The 17070-nt window shown below is 38.1% G+C and overlaps 1 protein-coding gene across 1 annotated transcript in view; it reads right to left on the reverse strand.

The window, feature by feature from the left end:
• The window catches only part of NDUFAF2 (NADH:ubiquinone oxidoreductase complex assembly factor 2), a 180962-nt gene that overhangs the window by 70424 nt on the left and 93468 nt on the right, over positions 1-17070 (reverse strand). The window lies entirely within an intron of this gene.

Raw genomic sequence — 17070 nt, forward strand, 5'->3', positions numbered from 1 at the left:
GGCTAGGGGTCAAATCATTCGAGCTGCAGCTGCCACCCTACACCACAGCCACAGCAACAGAGGATCTGAGCTGCATCTCTGGCCTACATCACAGCTCACAGCAACACCAGATCCCCAACCCAATGAGCAAGGCCATGGACGAAACCCACATCCTCATGGACACTAGTCAGATTCGTTTCCACTGAGCCACGATGGGAACTCCACTCAAGTTTTATCTTATCCAATAAACATACAATAAGACAAAGAATTAGCAATAAAGTCCTTAGGTTGTAGGGATAAGAAGTCAACAACAGCAACCTATAATAAGGATAGCTATATTGCTCTTGCATTAGAGGTTCAACATATATATGTATATTTTTACTCAAATGCTATTTATATACACACATTTAAACACAGCATAATAACAAGAGTTGCCATAAATTTAGCACAAACTAAATTTACTAAAAGTATGTTTACATGGCAATTTTCAAATGTTGGGAAGAGTCAAAATATCTGCGTCTTCATACAATCCTTATCTAAATACCAGGATGTAGGTATGTCTTTTTAGCAATAACAATTATAGAAAACTATCATCTAAAATACAAATGCAGGAGTTCCTGTTGTGGTTCAGCAGTAATGAACCCAACTGGTATCCATGAGGACACCGGTTTGATCGCTGGCCTTGCTCAGTGGGTTAAGGATCCAGCATTGCCGTGAGCTGTGGTGTAGGTTGCAGGCGCAGCTCAGATCCTGCATTGCCATGGCTGTGGCATAGGCAAGCAGCTATAGCCTTGATTCAACCCCTAGCTTGGTAACTTCCATATGCTGTGGGAGCAGCCCTAAAAAGATAAAAAATTAATTAAATAAATAAATAAATTATAAAATGCAAACAGATGAGCTTTTAAAAGTACATGTGGAGTTCCCATCATGACTTAGCAGAAACAAATCTAACTAGCATCCATGAGGACCCAGGTTTGATCCCTGGCTTTGTTCAGTGGGTTAAGGATCCAGCATTCCTATGAGCTGTGATGTCAGTCGCAGATGTGGCTCAGATTCTGTGTGGCTGTGGTGTAGGCCAGCAGTTGTAGCTCTGATTTGACCCCTAGCCTGGAAACCTCCATATGCCGTGGCTGTGGCCCTAGAAAGAAAAAAAAAAAAAAGTACATGTGTGTTCTATAAGCTTTTAAGTGTATATCAGTAAAGTTTAACACAAGAGAGAGGAACAAAGGTGTACCATTCCCAGCAGCACCACTAAATGCATATATACTACAAATAAGTATATCTATATGTCTGTGATATAAAAGTTAACTTTTATTCCTATCCTCAAGTCTATAAATTTCATTTAGGGTATCCAAAGAGTTTTAAAAATCAAGTCATGCCTATTTGCATGTAGATGGGAGGAGAGGAAATAAATTCATGAGTTAGTCACTGATAATTGCTGAACAAAAAAACCTTTGTTTAAAAAATGATGACACCAAAGGTTTATAAAATACAAGTACACATCTTTAGCAATATAAAATAAGGTCATTAGTTTACTGAATAAATTCTGTGTAATCAGATATGGGCTTTCCTCTCCCAAATAAATTGTTTTAAGACTATTTCATTCTCTGAAATAAATGCTAATCATACAATTTTTATTAATTGGGAATAAAACTTATGCCTCCAACTGAGTAAGAAATTATGCACAAATTGTACACATTTATTCTAAGATGCTTTCATATAAGAGTTGTAATGACGATCCTACTTATAGCAAAACAAAAATTTCCATCTAGTAAATAGAACAAATGTAAGTAGTTGTTCAAGAGTCAAAATTTTAGGATCTAATTTACATTTAAAAATTAACTTAATAACAAAAACATGTAATCTAATATATGAATAGGTTTAATAAGTCCTAATATAATAATAAACAATTGACAGTGGTATACTCAATGAGCATTATGCAAAATAATGTGTAATTATTTTACTTAATATTAAACAGTATTAGATTTAATAAAACAGTCAAAATAAAAGTATGAATTCAGGTAGATCAAAATCATCAATGGCATAGGGATTTAAAGACTGTGTAAGTAACAATACTATTTCCAAAACTTAAAAAAATTTAAAGCTAGCTGCCATTGAGCTAACTGATCTACGAGAACAGCAGATTTCCTATTCCTTTGTTTAAAAAAATATGGAATCCATTTAGTAGAAAGAAGAGAAAAAGGCAAGATACCCAGGTAGCAGGTATATGACAGGTTTAGGTAAAAAATGGATTTCATGGGTTCTACTGGGTTCTGGAGTATAAGAGTACAAAAACAGTATATAGAGTATGAGAATCCTGGACAGATGGAGTTTCTGCTGTGACAAAGTGGCTTAAGGACCCTGTGTTGTCTCTGTGGTGGCTCAGGTTGCTGCTGAGGCACAGGTTTGACCCTCAGCCCAGCACAGTGTGAGTTAAAGATACAGCATTGCCCTAGCTATGGCTCAGGAATTCAATATGCTTCGAGTGCAGTCAAAAAAAAAAAAAAAAGAACCCTGGACACAGACATGAGAAAGAGAAGCCAGAGAAGAGAGTCCTAAACTTTAGTCATTCAAGTGTCAGCTTCGAAATTTTTTTCACACTTTACAGAGTATTATATTTCTGGTATTTTTCTTTAATTTCATTTGCTATTTTCCTTCAGTATTCACTTTTACCTTACCCTTAAAAAACCCATGAAGGCACTGACTTAATATACTAGTTGTATATTGTGTTCAAATATACATAAAATAGGTATATGCCTTAAAAGGGTGATGAGTTGTCTTTATATCCCCTGAAGTCATCTTATAGACTGCATTTTAGAAATCACACTGGTCCACAGAGACAGGCCCAGTAACACATATTGTGAGGCAGGACATAGGAACCAACATACCAGCAAGAAATTGCTGTGGATGCAAAATGGCTGATGAACATCAAAGTCTCACTTGGATTGTGTTTACCCTTCATTTAATAAAATTCTGTGTTATATGCAACGATCTTAAGTTTGAAAGAAGAGGGCAGAGATCTTAGAAGTGGGAAGGTAGTGGTACTTGTCTGAGTATATACTTCTGAATAAATATTAAAGCATGTTAATCTTTTATATATTCAAAAAATAAAATTGAATCAACATGGAAGTAAAAGGAAAAAAAGGAAATGAGAGTAAGCTGAAACAAATAAACCCAACTTTATTTCAGACTAATAATATAACCACACTGAATGGGAAAGAAAAGAACTATGTATCAGGTAACTTATGAACATGGTATCTGCCTATTTCCTAGGCAGGAAAACAACTGAAAATACATCCTGAACTTTCGTTTGTTTGTTTTCTGTAGTAGTGTAGGTGACAGCAACTCTGAAATTATTTTAGATATATTATAGGATTCAGCAAATAAGTAAACATGTTAATGTTATTGGAAACCAGGGTTCTCACTGAGGAAGGACATACACATATGCAATGGGGAAAGGCAAAGAAGAACAATGTGGGTCAGACTGAAATGGAGATATCAATTACTTATGATAAATAAGATAGACATGTATTTGTACACAGGTATATGTATTTCCATGCATACATGTATATATTCCTGGTTCTATTTGCAGGAAAAGCCTAGAAGCAAAGACCCTAATGGTAATAATGAGTCCTTGAATCCCAATTTTGGTCTCTATGCTGTTATCTACCAAAAGAAACCAGGATTCGTCAGAAAAATGGCAGATTCCAGGCCTAGGGCCAGATGAGTTCAAGATAAGCCTGGAACATCTTGCTGTGCCAGCAAACAAGAGCATTCTCAAAATAATAATAATGATAGTAGGGTCCAGCTTAAAGGGGCTGATATCAGCTAAATCCAGGATAATTTGAGCACCAAAATAATCCAGGAATTGCAGACCAGCAATTTTCAAAGTGTGATAGGAAGCTCTACAAACACTCTTTTAAGGTATCAGTGAAGCAAACCTATTTTAATAATACTGAGATACAATTTGCCCCTTTCGCTTTGATTTTTTTCATGAATGTATAACGGAGTCTTCCAGAAGTTACATATACATAATACACTAACATACTGAATGAGGAAATAGATATGAAAAATCCAGCCACATATTAGGGAGGTTTGTAAAGCAAAGCAAAGCTTTTCTCTAAATGTTTCTGTTTTTGAAAAGAATAGTTATCTCTGATATACATGTATTTTATGGCCATACCTGTAGCTTATGAAAGTGCCTGGGTCAGGGACTGAATCTTAGCTGCAGCTGAGACCCACAGCTGTGGCAATGCCAGATCCTTTAACCCACTGCACTGGGTCAGGGTTTGAATGCATGCTTCTGCAGGAATCTCAGCCACCGCAATAAGATTGAGCCATGGCGTGAACTCCAAAAATATACTCTTTATGAGAATATGCAATGAATTTATTAGGGTTTTTTTTTTTTTGCTTTTTAGGGCCACACCTGTGGCATGTGGAGATTCGCAGCCTAGGGGTCTAACCAGAGCTACAGCTGCTAGCCTACACCACAGCCACAGCAATACCAGATTTGAGCCGTATCTGCAACCTACACCACAGCTCACAGCAACACCAGATCCTTAACCCACTGAGCAAGGCCAGGGATCAAACCTGCAACCTCCTTGCTCCTAGTCAAATCCGTCTCCACTGAGCCACAACAGGAACTCCTACTAGGGTTATTTGTAATGAATTAATAAACACTTTAAAAATTCTGTTTTAGCTTTAATATGATAAATATTAACACAGATCTCATAAACATAGCTCTTTCAATAACTGAAGAATTTAGAGGGAACCGGAACCTGAGATCATAATGCTTAAGAATAATATACCATGGGGGAAAAAAAAAGATTCCATAAAGCCAAACCACCAAAATGTATAGATAAATAGATGGATTAATAAATACACTGAGATAAAAGGGCCCTTGCTTACCACAGTGCTGAGGAGTCAACATGCAACAAGTGCCGGAGCTGGAAAATCATCATTTTGTAACCATCAGGCTAAGGAATGGTTCTGGTAAGAATTATTAATGGAATGGGATTTTGTCCTTTGCTTTTATTTGGAAATAATTTCCTTTTCCTCTATATGCAGAGTGTTATTACACATTTGAAAGTTGAATTAAGACCTACATAGTAAAAGGATGACTGGGTTAGAAACAATAAAATTTCTAATTTGATACCTACAAATAATGCCTTCCTGCAGTCTTAGTGACTTATAGATGAGTAATTCAGGTGCCAGTTTGAGGCAGGTGACACCAATGGTCCAGATGAGTGAAACAGCTGACTCAGACATCTCTGCTTCCCTGGAAAGACACTGCTTCTTTCCTAACCCATCTATACAGGCCAGGGCGGATATTTAAGAAGCCTTTAATCTTTAAATTTTGAAGCACTGGGTCAGGATCAAGATGGCAGAGGAGTAAGATGTAAGGAGTAAGACCTTCTCCCATAAACACATCAAAAAAAAATTCCACCTACTTGTAGAATGATTCACACAAAACATCTACTGAACTCTGGCAGATAACTTAAACCCCCCTAAAGGGCAAGAAACCCTCCAAATAACTAGGCATAACAAAAGGGAAAAAAAAGAAAGAGAAAAAAGGAACTAGGATAGGACTAGCACTCCCAAGAGGGAGCTGTGAAAGAGGAAAGGAACCCACACCCTGGGAAGCCAGCTAACTGATGGGGAGATCAGCTGAGATGAAGGGACCTCAAAGCTTCAGCAAAAAGTGCAGCAGCTGGACTGAGGAGGGCAAGGCAGCAAGAGCTGCACAGACCATTAGTACCACTGTCTCTGGACACCACAGCTTGAGACTCTCAGAAGGGGGCCAGGCACTGAGACTCAGGATCTGGAGATCCCAGGGAGAGGACTAGGGCTGACTGTGTGAAGACAGCAGTGTGCCAAGGGCTGGGGAGTGGAGCACCACGGCCAAGGGAACCAGGAAGGTTGAGGTCTGGACCCAAAGCAGAAGCAAGGCGCCATTTCTGGGAAAGGCAAGAGGATGAAGGGTGGACCACAATAGGAATATCTTTCTCTGCACACAAGTGGGGTTCTAAGAAGGTGGGGCTATAGATGGTGAGGACCATATGGACATCTTGTGCAGGCTACAGACACCTCTTTACAAGCTACAGGTGGCAGCACCTTCTGTGCAGGCTAAGCATGATAGGGCACATCTTGTGTTGTCTACAAGTGGTGGGGGCAAACCACCACAGTCACCTCAGATTGCAGAGGTGGGTGTGGCCCACCACCACTAGGGGTCCGTGAAGAGGCACCACCTGCAGCCCCAGTCAACTCAGTGGTCAGCAAAGAGGAGGGAACTGCAATCAAGCACCACCTGTTGTGGCTCTCACTCCCCTGGGAATGCACATGCCCTGCTGCTGCCACTGCCAAATACTCTGGGCTCCTCCTACACCTACCTGAGGGTCACTGCCACTTCCCAGGGACCTGCGACTAGGGGTAGCCTGCACCACTTTCCATGGGTCCTTGACACTGTCAAGGGTCCAGCAATCAGGCACTGGCTACTAGCCCTGCCCACTGCCTCCATATCCCTGGAAGTATGCGTAGCACCTTACCAAGAGGATAAAACTCTGCACACACTGAGGAAAAGGCCAGCAAGCATTCAAACCAAAAGCAGCCCTCATACCAAAAATAAAGAGTAGGGCTTCACAAAATACCCAGGGGTGCTCCCACATACAAATATCTCTCAAAGACTATAGCAGTTGTTTCCCCTAAACTCACAGAATAAGAAAAATATAAGCAAAATGAAGAAGCTCAGGAATCATTCCCACTTAAAAGAACAGGAGAATTCACCCAAAGCAGCAATAGATGAAACCCACCCCTGCAGTCTAACAGACACTGAGTTTAAAAAGGAGAGAGTGGGAGTTCCTGTCATGGCTCAGTGGTTAACGAATCCAACTAGGAACCATGAGGTTGTGGGTTCGATCCCTGGCCTTGCTCAGTGGGTTAATGATCCGGCATTGCCATGAGCTGTGGTGTAGGTCACAGTCACAGCTCAGATCCGACTTTGCTGTGACTCTGGCGTAGGCTGGCGGCTACAGCTCCGATTCGACCCCTAGCCTGGGAATCTCCACATGCCAAGGGAGCGGCCCAAGAAATGGCAAAAAGACAAAAAAATAAAAGGAGAGAGTGAAAATACTGAAGGAATTAAGGCGAATACAAAGGAATTAAGAGTGGATATGAACAGTAATACAGATTACTTAAGAAAGGAACTAGAAAATATAAGGAGGAGCCAAGAAAAATTAGAAAATTCATTTGCAGAGATGCAAGCTGAGCTAAAGACACTGAATAATGAATAATGAATAAAGCACAGGAACAAATTAGTGACTTGGAAGAGAGAATAATGGAAATCACTCAATCACGACAGCAGACAGAAAATCAAATAAAAAAACATAAACGCAATATAAGAGATCTATGGGATAATATAAAGTGGGCCGATATACGCATAATAGGGATTCCAGAAGAAGAAAAAGAGGATTGAAAATATATTTGAAGAAATTATAGCTGAAAACTTTGCAAATCTAAAGGAAACAGATATCAAGATACAGGAAGCACAGAGGGCCCCAAACAAGTGGAACCCAAACAGACCAAAATACTAAGACAATAAAAAAGGTAAAGATAAGGAGGGAATTATAAAGGCAGCAAGAGAAAAACAAAGTTAATTATTAAGTGAACCCCCATAAGGCTATCAGCTGATTTCTCTACAGAAACACTACAGGCCAGAAGAGAGTGGCAAGATATATTCAAAGTTCTAAAAAGGAAAACCCACAGCCAAGAATACTCTACTCATCAAGAATATGGTTTAAAATAGAAGGAGAAATAAAGAATTGCTCCAGTAAACAAAAACTAAAAGAGAAGAACAATACTATACCCATTCTAAAAGAAATACTGAAAGGGCTCCTCTAAATAAAAAAGAAGTAAGAAGGAGTTCCCGTCGTGGCGCAGTGATTAACGGATCCGACTAGGAACCATGAGGTTGCGGGTTCGGTCCCTGCCCTTGCTCAGTGGGTTAACGATACGGCGTTGCCGTGAGCTGGGGTGTAGGTTGCAGACGCGGCTCGGATCCCACGTTGCTGTGGCTCTGGCGTAGGCTGGTGGCTACAGCTCCGATTCAACTCCTAGCCTGGGAACCTCCACATGCCGCGGGAGCGGCCCAAGAAATGGCAACAACAACAACAACAAAAAAGACAAAAGACAAAAAACAACAACAACAACAAAAAAAAAACAAAACAAAACAAAAAAGAAGTAAGAAGAAACAGAATGGAGAAAATCACAAGTGGAAAGTAATAACTTAAATAAGCCAATATACAGATCTAAAAGGAAATAAAAAACTGTTGTGAAAGCAATGATAAACACAAGGAACAGCAAAAGGATAAACATGAAGAAGGTAAAAATGGACATCAAAATCATAAAATGGAAGTCTAGAGTCTTTTTAAAATGTGTTTGAGCCTATATGACTATCAGGCTAAAGCAAGCAGATACAGGAAGGGGTTAACATACTTGAAAAAGAGGGCAACCACAAATCAAAACCAAACAATATCATAAAAACTAAAAAGAAGAGGACAAAAGCATAAAATAAAAGGAAATCATCCAACCAAAAACAAACAAACAAACAAACAAACAAAAGGAACAAAGGAGAAACACAGAATCAACTGGAAAAACAAGGTTTAAAATGGCAATAAAGACATATCGATCAATAATTACCTTAAATGTCAATGGAATGAACACTCCAATCAAAAGAGAGAGTGACAGACTGGATTAAAGAACAAACAAACAAACAAAAACCAGAAGCCTACAATATGCTGTCTATAAGATACTCAACTTAAGGCAGAGGACCTACATAAATGGCAAGTGAGGGGATGGAAAAATATTTTATGTGAATGGAAAAGGCAGGAAAGCAGGAGTTGCAATACTCATATCAGACAAGATAGACTTTAAAACAAAGGCCATAAAGAAAGACAAAGAAGGACATTATTTAATGATAAAAGGGTCTATTCAAGAAGAGGATATTACAATCATCAATATATATACCTCTAATATAGGAGCACCCAAATACATACAACAAATACTAGCAGACATAAAAGGAGAAATTTATGGGAACAAAATAATAATAGGAGATTATAACACCCCACTCACATCAATGGACAGAGCCTCTAGACAGAAAATCAATAAGGCAACAGTGATCCTAAATGACACAATAGAAAAGTTGGACTTGATATATTTAGGAAATTACATCCAAAAAAAATCTGAATACACATTCTTTTCAAATGCATATGGAACATTCTCAAAGACTGACCACATACTGGGGCATAAAACTAACCTCAACAAATTTAAGAGTATAGAAATTATTTCAACTATCTTCTCTGACCACAATGGCATGAAACTAGAAATCAACCACAGAAAAAGAAATGAGAAAAAAACCAAAAACATAGAATGGACTAAACAACATACTACTAAAAAAAACCAATGGGTCAATGAGGAAATCAAAAAGGAAATTAAAAAATGCCTCAAGACAAATCATTAAGAAAACACAACCATTCAAAATCTATGGGATGCCGCAAAAGTGTGCTTAGGAGGAACTTCATAGCAATACAGGCCTTCCTCAAAAGAGAAGAGAAATCTCAAATTGACAACTTAACCTACCACCTAAAAGAATGAGATAAAGAAGAGCAAGCAAAGCCTAAAGTTAGCAGAAGGAAGAAAATCATAAAGATCAGAGAGGAAATCAATAAAATAGAGATTCAAAAAACAATACAAAAAAAAAATCAACAAAACCAAGAGCTGGTTTTTGAAAGGGTAAACAAAATTGACAAACCTTTGGCCAGAATCACCAAGGAGAGAGAGAAAGAACTCAAACAAAATAAGAAATGAAAAAAGGAGAAATCTCCACAGATACTGCAGAAATACAAAAAACCATTAGAGAATACTATAAACAATTATATGCCAACAATTTGACAACCTAGAAGAAATGCACAACTTTCTAGAGACTTACAGCCTGCCAAAACTGAATCAAGAAGAAACAGATCAACTGAACAGACTGATCACTAGAAATGAAATTGAATATGTAATAAAAACACTCCCTACAAACAAAAGTCCAGGACCAGATGGCTTCACAGGCGAATTCTACCAAACACACAAAGAGGAACTTGTACCCATCTTCCTTAAGCTTTTGCAAAAGGTTGAAGAAGAAGAAACATTCCCAAAGACATTCTATGATGCCACCATCACCCTAATACCAAAACCAGACAAAGATACTACCAAAAAAGGAAAATTATAGGTCAATATCTTTGATGAATATAGACTCAAAAATTCTCAAGAAAATTTTAGCCAACTGAATCCGAAAACGTATAAAAAATATCATACACTGGAGTTCCTGCCATGGCACAGTGGTTAACGAATCCGACTAGGAACCATGAGGTTGTGGGTTCGATCCCTGGCCTTGCTCAGTGGGTTAAGGATCCGGTGTTGCCGTGAGCTGTGGTGTGGGTCGCAGACGCGGCTTGGATCCCACGTTGCTGTGGCTCTGGCGTAGGCTGGTGGCTACTGCTCCGATTCGACCCCTAGCCTGGGAACCTCCATATGCCATGGGAGTGGCTCAAGAAAAGACAAAAAGACAAAAAAAAAAAAAAGAATCATATACCATGACCAAGTGGGATTCATCCCAAGTTCACAAGGATGGTTCAACATATGCAAATCAATCAATGTCATATACCATATTAACAAAAGAAAAGTAAAAACCGCATGATCATCTCAATATATGCAGAAAAAGCATCTGACAAAATCCATTCATGATAAAAACTCTTACCAAAGTGGGTATAAAGGGAACATATCTTAACATAATCAAAGCCATTTATGACAAATCCACAGCCAATATAATACCCAATGGAGAAAAGCTGAAAGCATTCCAGCTAAAATCTGGGACCAGACAAGGATGCCTACTCTCAACACTTTTATTCTACATAGTATTGGAAGTCCTAGCCATAGCAATTAGACAAACAAAAGAAATAAAAGGTATCCAAACTGGAAGAGAAGAGGTAAAATTGTCACTGTATGCAGATGACATGATACTACTTATAGAAAACCCTAAGGACTCAACCCAAAAACTACTTGAATTGATCAGCAAAGTAGCAGGATACAAGATTAAAATTCAGGTATCAGTTGCATTTCTGTATACTAACAATGAAATATTAGAAAAGGAATACAAAAATACAATACCTTTTAAAATCGCACACCCCCTATTAAATACCTAGGAATAAACCTAACCAAGGAGGTCAAAGACTTATATGTTGAAAACTGTAAAACATTAATCAAGGAAATTAAACGGGATTCAAAGAAATGGAAAGATATTTCATGCTCCTGGATTGGAAGAATTAATATTGTTAAAATGGTCATACTACCCAAAGCAATCTACAGATTCAATGCAATCCCTATCAAATTACCCATGATATTTTTCACAGAACTAGAACAATCAAAAATTTATACATAACCATAAAAAATCTAGAATTGCCAAAGCAATCCTGAGGAACAAAAATCAAGGAGGAGACATAACTCTCCCACACTTCAGACAATATTACAAAGCTACAGTAATACACACAGTGTGACACTGGTACCAAAACAGACATACAGACCAATGGAACAGAATAGAGAAACCAGAAATAAGCCCAGACACCTAGGTCCTTCAACAAAGGATGTAAAATGGGAAAAAGACAGTTTTTTCAGCAGTTTGTGCTGGGAAAACTGGACAGCTGCATGTAAATGAATGATACTAGAACATACCCTTACACCATGCACAAAAATAAACTTAAAATGGCTTAAAGCCTTAAAAATAAGGCAAAACACCATAAAACCCTTAGACGAGAACGTAGGCAAAACATTCTCTGACATCAACTGGACAAATGTTTTCTAAGGTCAGTCTCCCAAAGCTATAGAAATAAAAACAAAAATAAACCAATGGGACCTAATCTAACTTAAAAGATTTTGCACAGCAAAGGAAACCATAGGGGGAAAAAAAAAAGACAACATACGGAATGGGAGAAAATAGTTTCAAATGATGCAACTGACAAGAGCCTAATCTCCAAAATATACAAACAACTCATACAACTCAAAGGCAAAAAGACGACCCAATTGAAAAATGGGCAGAAGACCTGAACAGACATTTCTCCAAAGAGGACATATGGATGGCCAACAGGTACAAGAAAAAATGCTCAATGACACTAAATATTAGAGAAATGCAAATCAAAACTATCATGAGGTACCACCATACATTGGTCAGAATGGCCATCATTACTAAGTCTACAAATAACAAATGCTGGAGAGGGTGTGGAGAAAAAGGAACCCTCCTACACTGTTGGTGGGAATATAAACTGGCATAACCACTATGGGAAACTGTATGGAGGTACCTCAGAAAACTAAACATAGAAATACCATATGATCCAGCAATCCCGCTCCTGGGCATATATCTGGACAAAGCTTTCATTGAAAAAGATACATGCACCCCTATGTTCACTGCAGCACTATTTACAACAGCCAAGACTTGGAAACAACCTAGATGTCCATTGACAGATGAATGGATTAAGAAGATCTGGTACATACACACAATGGAATACTATTCAGTCATAAAAGAAAACCAAACTAATTCCATTTTCAGCAACAGGGATGGAACTAGAGACTCTCATACAAAGTGAAGTAAGTCAGAAAGAGAAAGATAAATACCATATGATGTCATTTAGATCTGGGATCTAATATATGGTACAAATGAACCTAACTACAGAAAAGAAACAAATTAATGGACATAGAGAACACATTTGTTGTTGCCAAGCAAGGAGTGAGTGGGATGGAGTGGGAGATTGGAGTTAGTATATGCAAACTATTTCATTTGGAATGGGTAAGCTATGAAGTCCTGCTGTATAGCACAAGGAACTATATCTGATCACTTATGATGGAACATGACAGAGGATAATGTGAGAAAAAGAATGTGTGTGTATGTGTGTGTGTGTGTGTGTGTGTGTATACACGTATGTTTGACTGGGCCCACTTTGCTGTACAGAAGAAATTGACAGAACATTGTAAAATAACTACAATTAAAAAATTAAAAACAAAATTACATGAAACAAAAATGACAGAACTAATAAAAGAAATGGAAGAATCCATAATAAAAAAAATTATTTGAAGCAGTGTAACTACAAAATATCTACCACAGTGGAGAAGGAATTTTCTTCCATCGGTACCAAATTAAAGGTGGAAGCCTATATTAGTTGTGACCCACAAGCACATGTAATCTTGGTTAGGGTTTTCAACCAGCTTTTTACTTCCAGCCCAATATTTCTAACTGGTGGGACACCGCAAGGAATGATGAACGGAATTTGGAGGTGACTTGGGCTTGGAAAGAGAGATTGTCTGAGTAAAACAACACGTCTCTGAGATCACTATTCCCTTATAAACAAGCAAGATTCAGGCCTTTGATGCCTGACATCAACCCCAGGCTTGGAGGAATGGTAATGAAGTAGGTAGAATGGCCAATTTAAGACCTTTTTGCCTGTCTGATGTCTGGCCCTTTACCCTAGTGGCAGGGATCAGTGCAAATTAGGTTATAATTGTAAATCAGTTTAGTGTGGTGATGTATGAAAGGCTGAACTTTGCATACGAAAGGAGGCTTAGAAGTGTCAATGCATAATATATGAAAGCGAGGGCTACTGAAAACCAAAAACCACACTACATATATTAGATTTGGGGACTTAAAACCTTGTTATTCTGAAGTATTGTAAATTTTTTTAAAACATCAATTAAAGTACTAAAACAAGAATTCTTACACTGAAAGCCATTTTTACATACGACTTAAAGCATAATTTGACTGAAGTTACTCAGATGTAGGTAGCCTCCATTTACTAAGCGCCTGCTATGTTCCAGGCAATGTTTAGGTGTCTTTCATATATTATCTCTCATCTTTAAAAACAGTCTTTCACAGATTAGGAAAAAGAGGCATAGGGTGATTAGCATATCCAAAAATACATAGCTAAGTAATATAGCCAGTATTTGCACCTAAGGACTTTTCAGACTCTCAAGCATAAGCATTTTCCATTTAAGATTTTAAAATTAGCATTTACAAAGTTTGCACATGGTATTATTACAGATATCCAATTAAAAACTAACATTTTATTCCTAACTATCATAAGCTATTATTTTCCCATAATGATCAAATGAGGTATTTCCTCCTTGAAAATGTGATGATTCTATAATTTGACATATTCTACATATATTTATGTGAGCATGGAAGACTATCTCAGCAGGTCTCAGCAGGTAATACTTTTTTTTAAAGCAATTAAAGAGGCTTTCCAGATAAGCTTTCAGAATTTTAAAAACTGCCAACTAGTTCAATGTATTATCTTAAATCTTATTACCTTCTCCATCCTTCCCTTTCTTTCCCATAAGGAATCTGTTTCTTCTTAGAAAATCCAAAATTATATAAAAATGCTTGGTTATTCTAAAATAACTTATATAATATGGTTTAACTTTTCAAGACCCAAATGCTGAAAGGTCTTCAACTACACCCAGAAAGGCAGCAGAAAAATACCAACCAGGACCTATTTCTTGTATAAGTGCAAACATTCTGTGGCAAGTTTACAGCACACCAATATTCTTTTGTTTAAATGCAATTTCACTAATTTTTTAAAAGCCATAAATAAAATTTGTAAAATTTAGTTCTGGAAGTACATATAAAGAACATCACAATTTATATGGAATGGATGATCAATGGGGACCTGCTGTATAGTGCAGGGAAAGCTACTTAGTGTTCCATGATAAAATGGAAAAGGATATGTATATATGTATGGCTGAATCATTTTGTTGTACAGAAGAAATTAACATTGTAGATCAACTACACTTCAATAAAATTAATTTTTTTTAATTTTTAAAAAGAACATTACAGGAGTTCCCGTCGTGGCGCAGTGGTTAACGAATCCGACTAGGAACCATGAGGTTGCGGGTTCGGTCCCTGCCCTTGCTCAGTGGGTTAACGATCCGGTGTTGCCGTGAGCTGTGGTGTAGGTCGCAGACGCGGCTCGGATCCCGCGTTGCTGTGGCTCTGGCGTAGGCCGGTGGCTACAGCTCCGATTCGACCCCAGCCTGGGAACCTCCATATGCCGAGGGAGCGGCCCAAGAAATAGCAAAAAGACCAAAAAAAAAAAAAAAAAAGAACATTACAATTCAAGAAGATGACCCTACTGCAAATTTGTGTCTGTGCTTTCCATATGAAAAATATAGTCTTCTTCATTGTTTATTTTTTAAAGTCCTATAGTGATATTACATGCAAATAAAAATTTCAAGTTCCAAAAATGTTATTCAACTAACAAATTTATTTTGAAGTCTATTACAATAATCTAGAAAGATTCATAGCCAAAAGTTAAATAGGTTTTCAGGTTCTAGTCCTATATCAAGCACACAAGTCTTAGAAATGTCTAGCATTTTACTTCATTTACTTCCTTTCCATTACCATGGAAATCAAGCATTGAAAATAGCTGTTTTTAGAAATAAATAAAAAATATTTGAACATTAAGTAAAAAAATCATTTATTTTCCAAACTGCAAGGAATTTTCAGCCCACAGAAAACATGCAGCTGTAATTATACTTGCCTCCCCAACACCCAAAAGGAGGTAATCCTTAAAAAGAAAACTTCCAGGAGCTCGTGTCATGGCTCACCAGTAACAAACCAGACCAGTATCCATGAGGATGTGGGTTTGATCCCTGGCCTGATTCAGTGGGTTAAGGATCTGGTGTTGCCTCGAGCTCTAGGTCACAGATGCAGCTCAGATCCTGCGTTGCTCTGGCTGTGGCACAGACTGGCAGCTGCAGCTCCAATTGGACCCCTAGCCTGGGAACTTCCATATGCTACAGTGGTACCCTAGAAAGTAAAAAGAAAAAAAGGAAAAAGAGAAAAATTCCAACAACAGATTCATACTATTTAGTCCATGTAATAATGTGTTCACTCTGAAGAGCTGAAAGCGAAGCAGCCATTTCAGGTTTTGATTGATATCTAAGAAATCAGAATCTTGAAGTATTTCCTTCATCTAACAGTCTACAATTCTATCTTCAATGCATAAAGTATATTTACGTTGAGAATTTGAGCATTTAAGGAAGTAACACAAAAAACTAACATCAGGTGATTCTGCTAAGATTACATTTGAATTGTTTGAATCATGAGAGATAAGTTCAAGGTCTTTTTTTTTTTTTTTTTGTCTTTTTAGGGCTGCACCCGCAGCATATGGAGGGTCCCAGGCTAGGAGTCTAGTCGGAGCTGTAGCTGCTGGCCTACACCACAGCCACAGTAACGTCAGATCCTTAACCCACCGAGCTACAAGGCCAGGGATTGAACCCACAATCTCATGGTTCCCAGTTGGATTTGTTTCTGCTGAACCAAGACGGGAATAGGTTACAAATCTGACTAGTATCCCTTACAATGAGGGTTTAATTCCTATCCTCTCAGTGGGTTAAGGATATGACATTGCTGTGAGCTGTGGTGTAGGTTGCAGATGTGGTTCAGATCCATGCTGTAGCTGTGGTGTAAGCCAGCAGCTGCAGCTCTGACTGAATCCCTAGCCTGGGAACTTCCATGTGCCACTAGTGTGGCACTAAAAAGACAAAAGAAAAAAAAAAACAGGAAGGAAAATCAAGGGAAGGATTACATTTGGGAGGCCAAATTAAATAAGTTTTAAGGGAATATCATTTAGGGTATACCATATGGAAATTCCAAGTTTTGTGGGAAGGTTTTTGGCTTTTTAGGGCCGCATTTGTGGCATATGGCGATTCCCAGGCTAGGGGTCTAATCGGAGCTACAGCTGCTGGCTTACACCACAGCCACAGCAATGCCAGATCCTTAACCCACTGAGCAAAACCAGGGATCGAACCCGCAACCTTACAGTTCCTAGTCAGATTCGTTTCCGCTGCACCACAACGGGAACTCCGAAATTTCAAGTTTTAAAAAGACTACCTTAAAATGAGGAAATTTATGACTGACTGAAAACAAATCTTCATTTTATAGTCAAAGTTGCTAATTAAAGAAAGCAAATTGTTATGGTACACCATTAAATATAAAGGAATCATATTTTC

This window comes from Phacochoerus africanus, chromosome 1 (genome assembly GCF_016906955.1).
Source record: "Phacochoerus africanus isolate WHEZ1 chromosome 1, ROS_Pafr_v1, whole genome shotgun sequence".
NCBI lineage: Eukaryota > Metazoa > Chordata > Mammalia > Artiodactyla > Suidae > Phacochoerus > Phacochoerus africanus.